The sequence below is a fragment of the Apium graveolens genome, chromosome 6 (assembly GCF_009905375.1).
Source record: "Apium graveolens cultivar Ventura chromosome 6, ASM990537v1, whole genome shotgun sequence".
Lineage (NCBI taxonomy): Eukaryota > Viridiplantae > Streptophyta > Magnoliopsida > Apiales > Apiaceae > Apium > Apium graveolens.
The window spans coordinates 54,147,213-54,161,406 of NC_133652.1; the positions used below are offsets into that span (position 1 = coordinate 54,147,213).

At 37.1% G+C, this 14,194-nt stretch overlaps 1 non-coding gene across 1 annotated transcript; it reads left to right on the forward strand.

The window, feature by feature from the left end:
- Positions 1-5,190: 5,190 nt before the first annotated feature.
- On the forward strand, positions 5,191-5,297 carry LOC141669950 (small nucleolar RNA R71). Its single transcript, XR_012554202.1, has one exon. It is a non-coding gene; the product is annotated as a small nucleolar RNA R71 (small nucleolar RNA).
- Positions 5,298-14,194: the final 8,897 nt, after the last annotated feature.

Consider the following 14,194-nt stretch of genomic DNA (forward strand, 5'->3'; position numbering starts at 1 on the left):
GGCCAATGTGTGTCTTGAATCCAGTAATTAGAGCAGTGCTGTGTGCTTGCTCGGGGTTAGTGCGTGACTGATCAGCAGCCTAACCTTGGCTTTTAAAACTTAAAATGAATATCCAATTCTAATGATTAGTTAAAAAGAAACTTGATTCCTTTGAATCATTTCATTTGATTAGTGCTTATCCTCAGTTATCCCTATTAAGACTTGCTGAGCTAGTTAGCTCACCCTTGCGATACTTTTATATAATTTATAGTTGAAAAGAATATGGATGATAGTGAAGTTCCTCCGTCCAAAGTGCGGGCTAAGGTTCCAGTTGAGTTGGATTGAGCAAACAGAAGCTTCATGCGGTAGAGAGATAGTCAGATAGTAAGAATGAATCTACTATCAGTTGTAAGTTAAATTAGTTAGGATTTGATATGTTGTAATAATAAGTTCAGGTTGTGGCTTATTTTCATACTTTAACCTGTTGTGATCTGTGGTTATGTGAAGCAGGGTCATTGTAAATAATATTTCTTATACATGTTTATATACTGTGTATGTATTGTGAACCCGAAACTTCTGACCCGAGTTTGGAGGGCGCCACAATATATATATACTCTTAGGGTATTACGATAAAGGGAATTTTTGAGCGTTCTGGGAACGTAGAGTAGGAATCTAATTAAGGTTTTGATTTTTGGATTGTAGATTCGGAGCGTAAGGGCATTCAGGCTAGGAAAGGGAAAAGTGTACTAGGTGGCAGTAGTTCAACCTTTGTGAAACAGGAAAGCGAATTCAGGCAAGTAACTCTACTTACTTGTGTAAATTGTTATAGAGAGGATATTGTTCATGCCATGATAGAGTATTGAACTCTTATAGTGTTTGTACACCTATTATTGATTCTTGAGATACCCTGTAATTATCCTTGTGAACCTGCTATTGATAAGATTGTTGTTCAAACCTTTTTAGTAACCTTTTCTTATCCCGATTACTTGTTAATACCTTAAACTTTTGTAAACCCTATAAGAACCTTTATGGACCCCCTTGCGTGATAATCCTTCATCCCTTTGTGATCTTATCTATAATGATCCTTGGAACCGTTTTGATTCCCTAAACTGTATAACTTGTAATCATTTGATCAAAATCCCTAGCATTGAACTTTGCTTATCTTTGATTTATTCACTTTCTTTGAATTCTTGAAATTGAACTTAAGAATGAGTTTTGACTTGAAAGAGTCTGAAAGATTTTATATTCTCGGTAATGATAAAATGAATCTAGTAAAACCTTTCTTTTCCAACACAAGGTTTTCCAAACAAATTCCTGATGGATTGGATTTGAGACGTAAGAGACTAGTGGGACTAGTCCAATCATATAAGAGGCTAGCGGGGCTAGTCCGATTTAAGGCTGAAATTATGCCATAGGTACCTTAAAGACTAGATGGAGGTCGGTACGGGCTGATCACCCGTATTATTATGAATTAAAAGTTAAAGTAGTCCAATAAAGGGTTCCATATTATTTAAAGAAGAATTGAATTCCTGATTCAGTAATTGATTTTTTGAAATTTAAATGGCTTATAATGTTTTGAAAAGAGTTGATTATGATATCGAATATCATACAGTTTGTGAATCCTGATTCTTATCAATCATATAATTGATTCCCAAAGATGAATAGATTCTCACTTTCCATTTAAAAGATCATTTGAGATCCTGTTATTGATTTGTGATGAATGTTGGCTTTCACCCTATCTTGAACTTTGATTCCTAAAAGCCCAAAGCCTTTCTTCATAACCCATTCATCGCCCAAAGACAGAAATCTGCCACCTAGAGATGTTAAAGTATAATGCCCTGAAAATAACAATGGTATATTGTGGATTTTGTATCGTAGAACTGTTATATAGTTACTTGTTGAGTTTTATACTCATATGTTGTTGCCTTGCTATAACCATGGTAGTTAAGCAGGAGGATGGCCAGGCTTAGGCGCACTTCTCCTAAGAGCGTATCTGGTGGTCCCTACTGTGTTGAGGGCTTCCAGATGCCAGAGCAGGTAGTACAGGTTATGTGTGAGCAAGCGCTTAGCCAAAAAAGTCGTAAAGATACAACGGGTTATCTGTCGGTTCTAAGTCGGAATCGATTATGTAAATTTAGTTTTATTTTGGGTTGTAATTTATATATCATGGTTGGTAGTTGTAATCTTGTCTCAAACTTTATCCTATTTGATCCTGTTAGTAGTTAATCGGGGTTTTATGCTTATTTATATATAGTTTAAAGGTGTGTGGGTCCTCATTTCCTAACCCCGAGATTGAGGGCGTCACATCACTCTTGATCAATTATGCATAAACACATATTCTTTTCTTTTTTCTTTTTTTTTCTCTTTTTTTTTTCTTTTTTTTTCCAACAAATTCTGAATGAGTGCGTTTCGCTCCATCTCATTCAACTCTAGACTACTCATAAAAAATATGAGCCGGCTACTAGCCATTTGACACCTAGCCTTACAACAACTAGCAATGAAATCCAAGCTTTTCTCCAGTTTAAAATTCAGCATTTTTACGTCATTACGAGAATACCAAAAATTCTAAATATAACCAAGTGATTAAATCTCAACAACAAACAACAATGATCATGAACTAGATCAAAAGCAACCTTATAAGACTTTGTGAAAATATTTGTTTCTGGAATGCAAATCAATTCATTAGGACTTAAACATCCCTCTATTCGTCATCACTACACTCACATCAACATCAACCAATCGATCAGAAATAGCTCAATAACTATATGAAATCACATAATAATACAAACAAAAATGCTTACAAATATGTCCTAAATGAACAATCATGCAAAAATATGAATGAACTACAACTAAACATGCAACATGAATCTATATGAACTATATGGACACATCATACACTACTAATCCTATGGACATAACACACACTACTAATCCTTACATTATCACCCCCAAACTTAAAATTTTCAATGTCCCCATTGAAGGTAATAATAAGGATTTCAGACATACCTAGTCGTCGAAAAGATTACCCTCCTCGGGTAGAGAATCAAGTGGCCAATCAACCTCGATACTAGTGGCTCGACAAATAGTGCCCAAAGCCTGTGTCAAATCTGCAGTAAAGTGACAGTGAATGTCATGCATGGCCTCCATACGCCAAGTCACTCGCCTGTACTGCTCATCACCAACACCAGTCCTATCAACTACCTGCTGTACATGAGAAGAACCCACTGTAGGCACAGGAGGATCCGTTCAGCCACTCTCTACATCATCAAAAATATATCCCAACCCCTTATCATGGGGTGCACCTAAGAATGAATAACTCAAATGACCCGACAGTCGGTTGAGCTCAAATGTGGGAGCTTCTTCAATAGATGGTTCAAAACGCTCCTGAGAAATTTTTAGCTCTGCTAACCCAAGAGAATTAAATGGCATATCCAACTTCCTCTTCCACGGAGGTGCATTCAAAACCTGTATTTGCTCTACTCCTTCTTCATTTTCAATAACTGATTCCCTTATTAAGGATCTCCCTAAGGTATCTGACTTTTGTAATTGCTCAAGTTCCGAATATACTACAAAGTCGACCCACTCTACTTTAAAGCACTCCTCTTTAGCTGTGGGTAACTTTATTTCCTTGAACACATTAAAAGTGACCTTTTGATCGTGAACCTTCATCGTAAGCTCTCCTTTTTGCACATCGATCATAGTTCGGCCAGTAGCTAAGAATGGTCTCCCCAAGATAATGAGAATCTTCTTATCCTCCTCAAAGTCAAGAATTACAAAGTCAGCCGGAAAGATAAGTTTATCCACCTTAACCAAGACATCCTCCACTATTCCTCGTGGATAAGCGATGGAACGATCAGCTAGTTGCAATGACATGTATGCCGGTTTCAGATCAGGTAGACCAAGATTTTTGAAGATAGACAAAGGCATCAGATTGATGCTATCTCCCAAATCACATAAGCATTTGTTGAACGACAAGTTTCCGATGGTGCAAGGAATAGTGAAGCTTCCAGGATCTTTAAGTTTCGGAGGCAACTTCTGTTGCAGCACAGTACTGCATTCCTCCGTAAGAGCAACGGTCTCTAAGTCATCGAGCTTCACTTTCCGAGAGAGAATACCTTTCATAAACCTCGCATAGCTAGGAATCTGTTCAAGAGCTTCAGCAAAAGGTATGTTGATATGAAGTATCTTGAACACCTCCAGAAACTTAGCAAATTGCATATCCAACTTCTGCTTCCGCAGCCTTTAGGAAAAGGAGGTGGAGGATAGACCTGTTTCTCCCCTGTATTACCCTCAGGAGGAGTGTGTTCCACAGTTTTATTCCTTGATTCCACTTCTGCTTCTTTCTGCACATCTTCTTCAGCCAAAACTTCAGATTCTGGAACTTGAGATTTTTCAGGGCTTGCAACCTTCCCAGACCTCAATGTAATTGCCTTAACACGCTATTCTGCTTCCCTCTTGCCTGGAACTTCTGTATCACTAGAAAGCATTCCTGGTAGTCGATTGAATAAGGCGTTAGCAATTTGTCTTATTTGGTTCTCCAGAGTCTTGATAGAAATAACCTGGCTTTGGCATATAAGAGCCTGGTTTTTGCACATAAGCCTCAACTCCTCCAATTCAGATTTTTCATTCGAAGATTGACCTGCATCATGAGTTTGTTGTTGAAGTTGGAGTTGTTGTCCCGGTGCAAATTGTTGCTGAAAACCAGGAGAATTAAATTGATTATTTCCAAACTATTGGAATGGTTGTTGCATCGCATTCTGATTATTGCTCCAACTGTCGTTAGGATGATTCCAATTGTCAGGATGATAAGTGGAAGGAACTGGTAGCTGCGATCTCTGAACGTTGCTCACAAACTGAGCTAAGTCACTAGATATAGTGCATTTCTCCATCGCATGCAGACCTGCACACAGCTCACAAACTCTGGTTATCTGATTAACACCATAGTTAGCCAGAGAATCGATCTTCTTAGACAATGCCTTTAGTTGAGCAGTGATAGTCGTAGCTGTATCCACTTCAAGAATTCCTGCTACCTTGCTCTGTGATAATCTCTGGGTTGGATATTGATATTCACTAGCAGCCATCAGTTCAATTAGATCATAAGCTTCCTCATAGCTCTTTATCCATAATGCTCCACCTGATGCTGCATAAAGCATGGGTGTAGACTGTGCTCCTAAACCGTTATAGAAGTAATTGATGATCATCCAATCATGCACGCCATGATGAGGACACTTCCTAAGCATCTCCTTGTAGCGCTCTCAAGCTTCACATAGAGTTTCTCCCGATTGCTGCGCAAATTGAGTAATAGCATTCCTGATTGCAGCTGTCTTCGCCATATGGAAGAATTTAGTGAGAAACTTTCGAGCAAGATCTTCCCAAGTAGTAATTGAACCAGCTGGTAGAGAGTGTAACCAGCTCTTACCCTTGTCCCTTAGAGAGAATGTGAATAGTCTCAGCTTCACAGCATCTTCAGAAACACCGTTAAACTTGAAGGTATGGCATATCTCAATGAAATCCCTAATGTGCATATTGGGATCTTCCATTGGAGAACCCCCAAACTGGATTAAATTCCGCACCCATTGAATCGTGCTAGACTTGATTTCAAAAGTATTAGTCGAGATGGCTGGTCTGACAATGCTAGACTGAATGTCATTGATCTTGGATTGAGAAAAATCCATCAAGGCTTTCGTTCGTGCTACTGGATCTCCCATTGTAATGAGTACCCACAACGAGTAAACTGTGAAAGTAAAAGAGTCCGAGTCAGTGAACTTTAACGACCACTGATGACAAGCACATAAACTAAAAATTAACACCGAGTCCCCGGCCGCGGCGCCAAAAACTTGTTAGGACGTTAACACGCGCTAATAATACATGCAAGTATACGCGTTCGCAAGTAGTATAAGATTTAAATCAAATTCGTTCCCATAGAGACTCTTTGGTTAATTTAAGAATATGCACCTATGCAACAATGTATGGTTATTATCCAATGCTAAGACAAATAACAAGTTGAGATTGTTTATAACTAAGAATTAAACTAACAATTATAACTAAGAGAACAAGAATGGTTGAATTAATATATATGACAAACATGGGATCCTAACTTCATTAAATACTTCATTCGATACCCTTTTTGTTCTTAACCTTAGCATGTAATGATGATGACACTAATCAGATAACACGAAACTAGTAAATGCTAACTTTTGTTATACGAATACCCTATTACCAAGCATCCATAAAAGAGATAAAAGTTGAATAGACACCAGTTATGCTTAGTCCTTATATGTCTATAAGAATTAAAAACATAACAGTTTAATGCGCAAGTTATCTATCGTGATTACATAGGGCAAATTAGATGGTTAAAATTATCTACGAATCATGCATAACAATAACACATGAACCTATGCTAGCCTGACAAGTTCTAAACCTCTATATTTATTGTCGCTTTAATAGAGATTAACACGCTATCTTATATGTTAGCTACGCACATAAGACGAATAAGCACAACCAATACTAGGTGTTCGGCCTCAATTATACTATAGAAGGGGGTTGAATATAGTATCTACAATCAATTCGATTATACACACAGGTATGTAGCAGAAAACAAGTTTATTCGATATATCAAACTCTGTTACAGTAGGTTTAATCTACTCTCTCAGTGATGTATGATATCACTAAGAGCTGCTAGGGTTACAATGAATAATATTCTCGTGAATGATAACACTTATAGTGTAAACCCTAATCTGTGTTTATATACTACACAGTTACAAGATATCTTCTAATTGATATGATATGTTCTGTTTCCTAAAATACATCAATCAGAGATTATCTACTGTAGTCCTTTAGCTATACAACTCTCCAAGAATATCTTCTTTTGTTTAATCCAGATCCTCTCCTGTAAATTAGTCGCTTTTCATCCCTGAAGTGTATCCGCACTTAAGTTCTGATGTAACAACTGATGGCTTAAGTTCTGATAACTTCCTATCTTTAGTAAGTTCTGATTTCCAGTTAAGTTCTGATAGTAAGTTCTGAAACTAAACAAATCAGATTAGACATGACATCACAAATATATCTAACAATCTCCCCCAACTTGTAAATTATAAAAATATACAAGTTAATAGATTTGATGATGTCAAAAACATTTAAGTACAAATGCATTGAGAGTTTATATGCACAACTAAATACAACTTACAGTCCATGCAGCTTTTACCAAATTCACTGAATCAACCTGAATCCATAATGATTCCTTATAAAGTCTGATACCATCTTGGTCTCAGCATTTCTTTTAACTTCAAGTAACTGAGCTTTGACTTGTTGCAGTTCTTTATCTTCAATATCACCAATCTGATATATGGCAGCTCTGAGTGCAGAATTTGGATTTCTTTCAAGTCTATCTCCCAGTCTGATTACCCTTGGATGTGTAAAATCTTCATTATAGCATAAACATCTTCCTTTCAGAATTACTTCTACCTTGGCAGAATTCTTCCTCATAAGAATTTCTCTTCCATCATCCTCAGTCATCATTGGAGTAAACTCTGTCATTCTTGCACCAGAGATTCTGAGTAAATCTCTTATTGCCTTCAGAATATATCCTGACCATTTCTTGGTAACATCAGAATTTACCTCCAGTAGATAATGAATATATTGGAGCTCTTTGAAAGATTTCTTCAGCATATTAGAGTCAGATAATCTATAAGTTCTTCCATCAATCAGAAACAAGATCAATTTCTCTTTTTCTTCATAATCATCATGAGTATCCATCACTATTTGAGTAGAAAACACTTTATCAAGGTGATTTTGTGAGATCTCTTCAAATGGCTTGTCAGTCAATGTGAATGGACCTCTAATATCAACTTCTATCCCAGTCTGGAATTTCTCTCTGTCAGAACCTAATCCAGAAGTGTCTCTAGCTTGCTTGGCTTTTACCCCAAATGCTGCAAGTTGATTCAACATTTGATTTGTCTTAGGCTGAACTGGAATAGACTTGTTCCATAGTAGCTTATTCTTGTCTTCTAATGTTAAGCTGTTTATGTCAACTTGAGCAGTGTCAGAGGTTGATGTCTTGATGAATTGGTCAGGATTTGCAGTTTCATCTGTAGCTTGCTGTTCTAAAATATCTTCAGGATTTATTAAGTTTTGAACTTCTTCACTCTGAACAACTTGAGCTATGTCAGAGGTTGTCTTAGATTCTTCTGTCATCCTCTTTCTCTTTAGAGTTTCAACTGTTTCATCTTCAACAGCAGCATCATCAAAGACTTGAACCATCTTGCACACAGGATCCATCAGAATCTGAGGAATCTTCATCTTCTGTTTCTTGACTGTCTCCCCAACTTTTCCTTTTCCCTTGTCTTTGGGATCAGTAGTAGTTTGAGATCTAGTCCTTGATCTAGGAATCTCTGTGGCAGATCCTTCTCTTATCACAATCCCCTTTTCTTTTGGCCTTGGTGGCTTTTTAGCATCAGGAGCTTTTGACTTGGGTTTGCTCTTCTCAGTAGCAAATTTAGCTTCTTCTTCTCTTAATTCCTCTAAATCCACTCCTGGATTATCCTTAAGGAATAGTCTCTTGGCCAATTCTTCATCAACAGATTGAATTTTGGGATCTTTGTAGAAGAATGTTGCTTTCTTTCCTTTGAATTTCAAAGTCTGCAAAAACTTCTGTGACTCTTGGCTCCCATCTTAGACTATCACATCAGAAGTAGTTGTCAGAACTTGATCATCAGTATTTGACGTATCAGCATTTGTGATCAATAAAGGAACATCCTGATTTGTTGGCTTCTTTCCTTCCTTATTCCTCCCTTGCATAGCAGATCTATCAGAGTTCTTGCTACCACACATTCAATGATGAGAACTTGTCTGTTGAGTGGGAATTCTGCTCAGCTTCTTCCCTTGACTTTGACCTCTACTCTTTTCAGAGTTTCCCTGGTCATCTCTATGATCATCCTTTTTCTTCAGTGTTTGGCTTGGTGAGCATTTGGACTTAACTAACTTCTCCCCCTTTTTGGCATCATCTGTCAGGAGTAGAGAAAGAAGGAGTTCCACTGAAGATTGGATCTCATTTAACTAAGTCTGTTGAGCAGCTTGATTTTATAATACGTCATCCAGTTGGGCCTGCTGCTTGGTTTGAACAAGCTCAATAGCATCCACTTTTTCTTGAATTGGTCTGATAAACCTCTTCTTGTCTAGTTTGTACATCATGTCTAGCTTATCAGCTGTTTCCTAAAGTTTATCAACCTTTGCATGAGTCATGGAGTGTTGACCTTGTAGAATTTTTGTACTGAGAGCAATGACCTTTAGTTGATGCTTGAAGTCAGAACTTGTCAGCAACTCATCAGCTTTTGAGACATGTTCTGTCAGAACATGTGGGCTGGGAATAAAATTAGTATCATTCCATTTATGCATCCACTCAACCCCTCTAAAGGTTTCCTCCCATGGAACTTGAGCATCCTCTTCCTCAAACTAGAATAATGGCTCTTTTCCTGTAGAAACTGGAGTGTTTACTAGAGCTGACTCTCCAGAACTTGCTAGAATCTCCTCATTTTCAGATAACACCAAGGTGTGTGTGGCTGTAGAAGACTCTGAATCAGCTTTGTCTAAATTATGATCTTCAGTTCCAAGATCAAAAATTGGTGTTGTTGGTATCTCAGCCTGTAAAATTGGAGAAGTAACAGGAGTTGGCTGTTTTGTAGTTGGAGCTTCCAGATAGAGAACAGTAGGTATATTCAAATTATGAATATCTATTTCAGGACTTGTCTCTTGTTCTTCAACATCATCTATAGCTTTGATTGGAAAGTGAGGTGGAGAAATCACAGATTCTTGTACAGATTCTGATATGTGGACTTCAGGAATTTCAAATTCCTGAATCAGAACTTCTTCAGCTGCTGGCAGGGCTTCAATCACAATAGGTTCTGATGAGATCAGAGATTCCTGATCCCCTTCCTCAACATCTTCAGTATCCTCAGATTGAGTTTGTGCAATATGCACACCTTCTCTCGTTTTCCTCAATCTTGATTTTCTAGATGGAGGGGTGACATGATATGTATCAGAATGTGAAGACCTCTTTCTTTTCTGAATGCTAGAAGCTTCAGCTACTTTCTCTTTCTGAAGAGTTGACTCTTCACCTTCTTCTGTCACAGGTTCTGATGCAGGAACCTGGACCTGTTCTTCCTCATCTGATTCATCTCTCAGAATCAGCCTTCTCTTTCTCCTTGGTGGAGATTGAGGAACAGATTTAGCTCTTGAGGTTTTGGGTCTGGAGGGTGTGTCAGATTTTACAACTGGCACCTTTTGAGAAGTACCAGAGGTTGGTTTGGTTTTGGATTTGGGTCTGGACTATGAAGTGCTGACAACAGGTGCTGATGTTGGTGGTTGTGAGGTAGATTGTGGTTGTTGAGTAGTGGATGGTTGTGATGGTGCTACATCAGGGAATATGGCTGTGTAAGTGTCTGGGATAGTGTTGACTAAGAACTGTTTGACAGATTGGGGTATTTGGAGAGGTCTTAGTACTTCCTTCTTGTTATCAGCAGATAACAAGTCAGTAAATGCCCTTTTATGTAACTTAAAAGGTTCCATTAGGTCACTGAACACTTGTGGCTTATCAGAACAACAATAACTATAAATTAATTGACAGAACCTAGCAAAATATACTACATTTGCATCTTCCTTCATTCTGTCACCAATATAGCCTAACACAGCAGATGCATAATCAAAATGAGTCTGATTAAGAAGTGCATACCCTATTTGTTGACTTATGATTGGAATGACATCGAAATTGGAGCATTTGTTAGTAAAAGTCTTTGTGATGCAATCAAAGAAGAAGCTCCATTCCCTCCTGATGTAAGGCCTCTTCAACTGTCCTAGCTTAGACAAGATTTTCTCATATCCCAAGCTTCCCATCATGTTCTGAAGAACAGATTCTCCAGGTGCTGAGTTGTAAGTGCAGTTTTCAGGCAGATGAAAAGCCTGCCTCACTGTAGTAACAGTTACCATAGACTCATCTTCTCCTGATGAGAAGATGATGCTTAGAGATCCAGTTTCACCTCCATCATCATATATTCCAGTCTTCTAGAACTCCAACATTTGTTTACCAGAGATTGCTTGAGGTTGGGTCAAAGCATACCCAATCTCACCGTGAGCCAAGAAATCCTGAACAAAGTGAATTCTGAGGGAGCTTCATCCTTGTTCAAGATAGCAGAGTAGTTGTTTGGGACAAACTTAGCTCCATTAAAAATAACATCCTTTGGTGCCATTTCTGTTGAAAAATCAAGTGAGAATTTTGTATTTGCAAAGCGTTTGATAAAATACCTGTAAGAGAGTAAGAAAATAAGAGAGAGAGAGAGAGAGAGAATAGAGTAAAAGAGTGGGTAAAAGATTGTATAATCTTTTATCTCTGATATTTATACTCCGCACATGGTAACGTCTCTTTTGAATTAGAACCGGCAATTTTTACGCTTGGCAGCGTGCAATCAGTTAAAACATAAATAGTGGGCGCGGTAAACATGATTATGACTATTTTTATCTCACCTAATTATTTTTCTGTGAAATATAACCGTTACAGTAAATACTAAAAATAAGTCAAGTAAATAAATAATGCCACATAAGCATCAGGATTTGCATCAGAACTTGACTATTACCAGAATTTAACGGTAATCTGAACATGGCTTCTGGACTCAAAAAGTGAATGACTGTTTTTGTGTTTCTTCACAAAATTATGACTGGTTTCTTCAGAGTTTAATCATCAGAACATAATCAGAACTTGTCCTCAGAATTTATGCAAATAATACTTAACTGTTTATCAGAAACAACTTAATCACCACAGTAATTTTCATTATTCATATAGAGTGATAGTGTGTGTATGTGCAAATAATCAGATAAAGATTAGAGTCTGATAAACTTCAGTATATCTTAGAAATAAGGCATAACTAAGAAAAATGCTTAAAATCTATCTTGAATTGTGAGTCTACTGTAGAATAAAGTTATGCAAGAATCCACCTCAACTGTTTGTGCTTATTTTATGCATCTTTTGAAATTCTTTTGACAAGGGCTTCTCAGTGTAAATGAGTTACAACTGCCATCAGAATTAATGCTGTTATCAGAATATTTATCCAGTAATTAGAGAATGTGAAAAGTCACCAAGAAAAATTAATTTTCTTTTCTAATGCATATAACTTAATACCAGCAATGCACTTGGATCTTCTCTTTCACATAAATTACTCTAGATCTCAAAGGAGTACCTGATTTCAATTTTTCTTTTCTTTTCTTTTATTTTCTTCAGATAAGTGAGGCTTATCAAGCATGTAGTTCATCCTTAAGATTTACTGACATCAGAATTTGACAATAAGAAGCAATAATCTAGTTTATGACTTAGTAATAAGATACAGGAAGTAAATTTGACTAAGATCAAAATCAGAATTTGCTTGTGTTATTGATTTCCACATAAATAACTAATTCAAACATGGGATACATAGTTTGTTAAAGACTACTAAGTCAGCATCTAACAAGATAATCCTCATTGGATTGAATAGTCACAGAACATTCAAAACACTTTCAGAGTTTATAGAATCAGATTAGATAATAAGTAGTGTTTAATATGTTACAATTTAAGCACATATTACGTTGAGATAGGAAAATATGTAAACACTGATCATAAAGTATGATGTATGAGAACAAAAACTAAACATATTTTGAGAAAGAACCTGAAACCAGTATCATACATGATATCTGGTCTACTTGCAGTTAAATAGAGTAAAGAGCCAATCATACCTCTGTAGTTAGTAATATCTACAGATGCTCCAGTATCTTTATCTAACTTGGTGGCAGTGGCCATGGGAGTTGATGCAGTAGAACTGTCTTGCATTCCAAATTTCTTGAGTAGAATTCTTGTATACTTGGATTGACTGATAAAAGTTCCTTCTTCAGTTTGTTTGACTTGAAGTCCCAGAAAATAACTCAACTCTCCCATCATACTCATTTGATATTTTGACTGCATTAACTTGGAAAATCTTTCACAAAATTTTGTATTTGTAGAGCCAAAGATGATATCATCAACATATATCTGTACCAAAAGTAAGTCCTTTTCACGGTTGAGGTAGAATAAAGTCTTGTCAATTGTGCCTCTGTGAAATCCACTTTCCAGAAGGAATTGAGCCAGAGTCTCATACCATGCTCTAGGAGCTTGCTTAAGGCCATAAAGTGCTTTGTTAAGTCTGTAGACATGATTTGGAAATTTTGGATCTACAAAGCCTGGAGGTTGTTCAACATATACCTCTTCTTCCAATTCTCCATTGAGAAAAACACTTTTCACATCCATTTGAAAGACTTTAAACTTCTTGTGAGCAGCATAAGCCAAAAAGATTCTTATGGCTTCCAATCTAGCAACTGGAGAAAATGTTTCATCATAGTTAATACCCTCCTGTTCAGAGTAACCTTTAGCAACCAGCCTTGCTTTGTTTCTTATAATTATTCCATCACTGTCAGTTTTATTTCTGAACACCCATTTTGTACCAACAATTGATCTGTCCTTTGGTCTTGGTACTTGGGTCCGGACTTTATTTCATTCAAATTCATTTAATTCTTCCAGCATTGCTTACACCCAATCAGCATCTTGAAGAGCTTCTTCCACTTTCTTTGGTTCAGTCTGAGATAGAAAAGAATGATAGAGACATTCATTTGTTGTTGCTGTTCTAGTTCCGACACATGCTTCAGGATCTCCAATTATTAAGTCAGTTGTGTGTGATTTAGTCCACTTCCTTGCAGATGGAAGTTGATGTCTAGAACTGGATCCTCCCCCATGATCCATGCTGTCTCCATCAGCATTTTCTAATGCTCCCCCTGAAGTTATGCTATCTGAGATTCCATAATTTGAGTTGGATCCTTCAGGAATGAAAAATTAGAGTTTCCAGAATTGTCAGAATTTGACTCATCAGAACTTGATGAATCAGAACTTGAAGAGCCAGTGACTTGTTCTGATGCTTCTTGAGAGTCTTGAGATGTGGTATGATCATCAGCTTGCTCCCCCTGAATAGGTGTATTTTCCTTTGGAGCAGTTACCACAGTTTCAATGACATCTGAATTTAACCCGTCAGAACTTACAGGATCATAATTTAGATCATCAGAATTTACAGAATCAGAATTTACATCTTCATTTTCAAATCTCAGCTGATCATGATCATTGAAATCTTCAAGTCCAGTAATCTTTTTATCATCAAAAGATACATTGATAGAT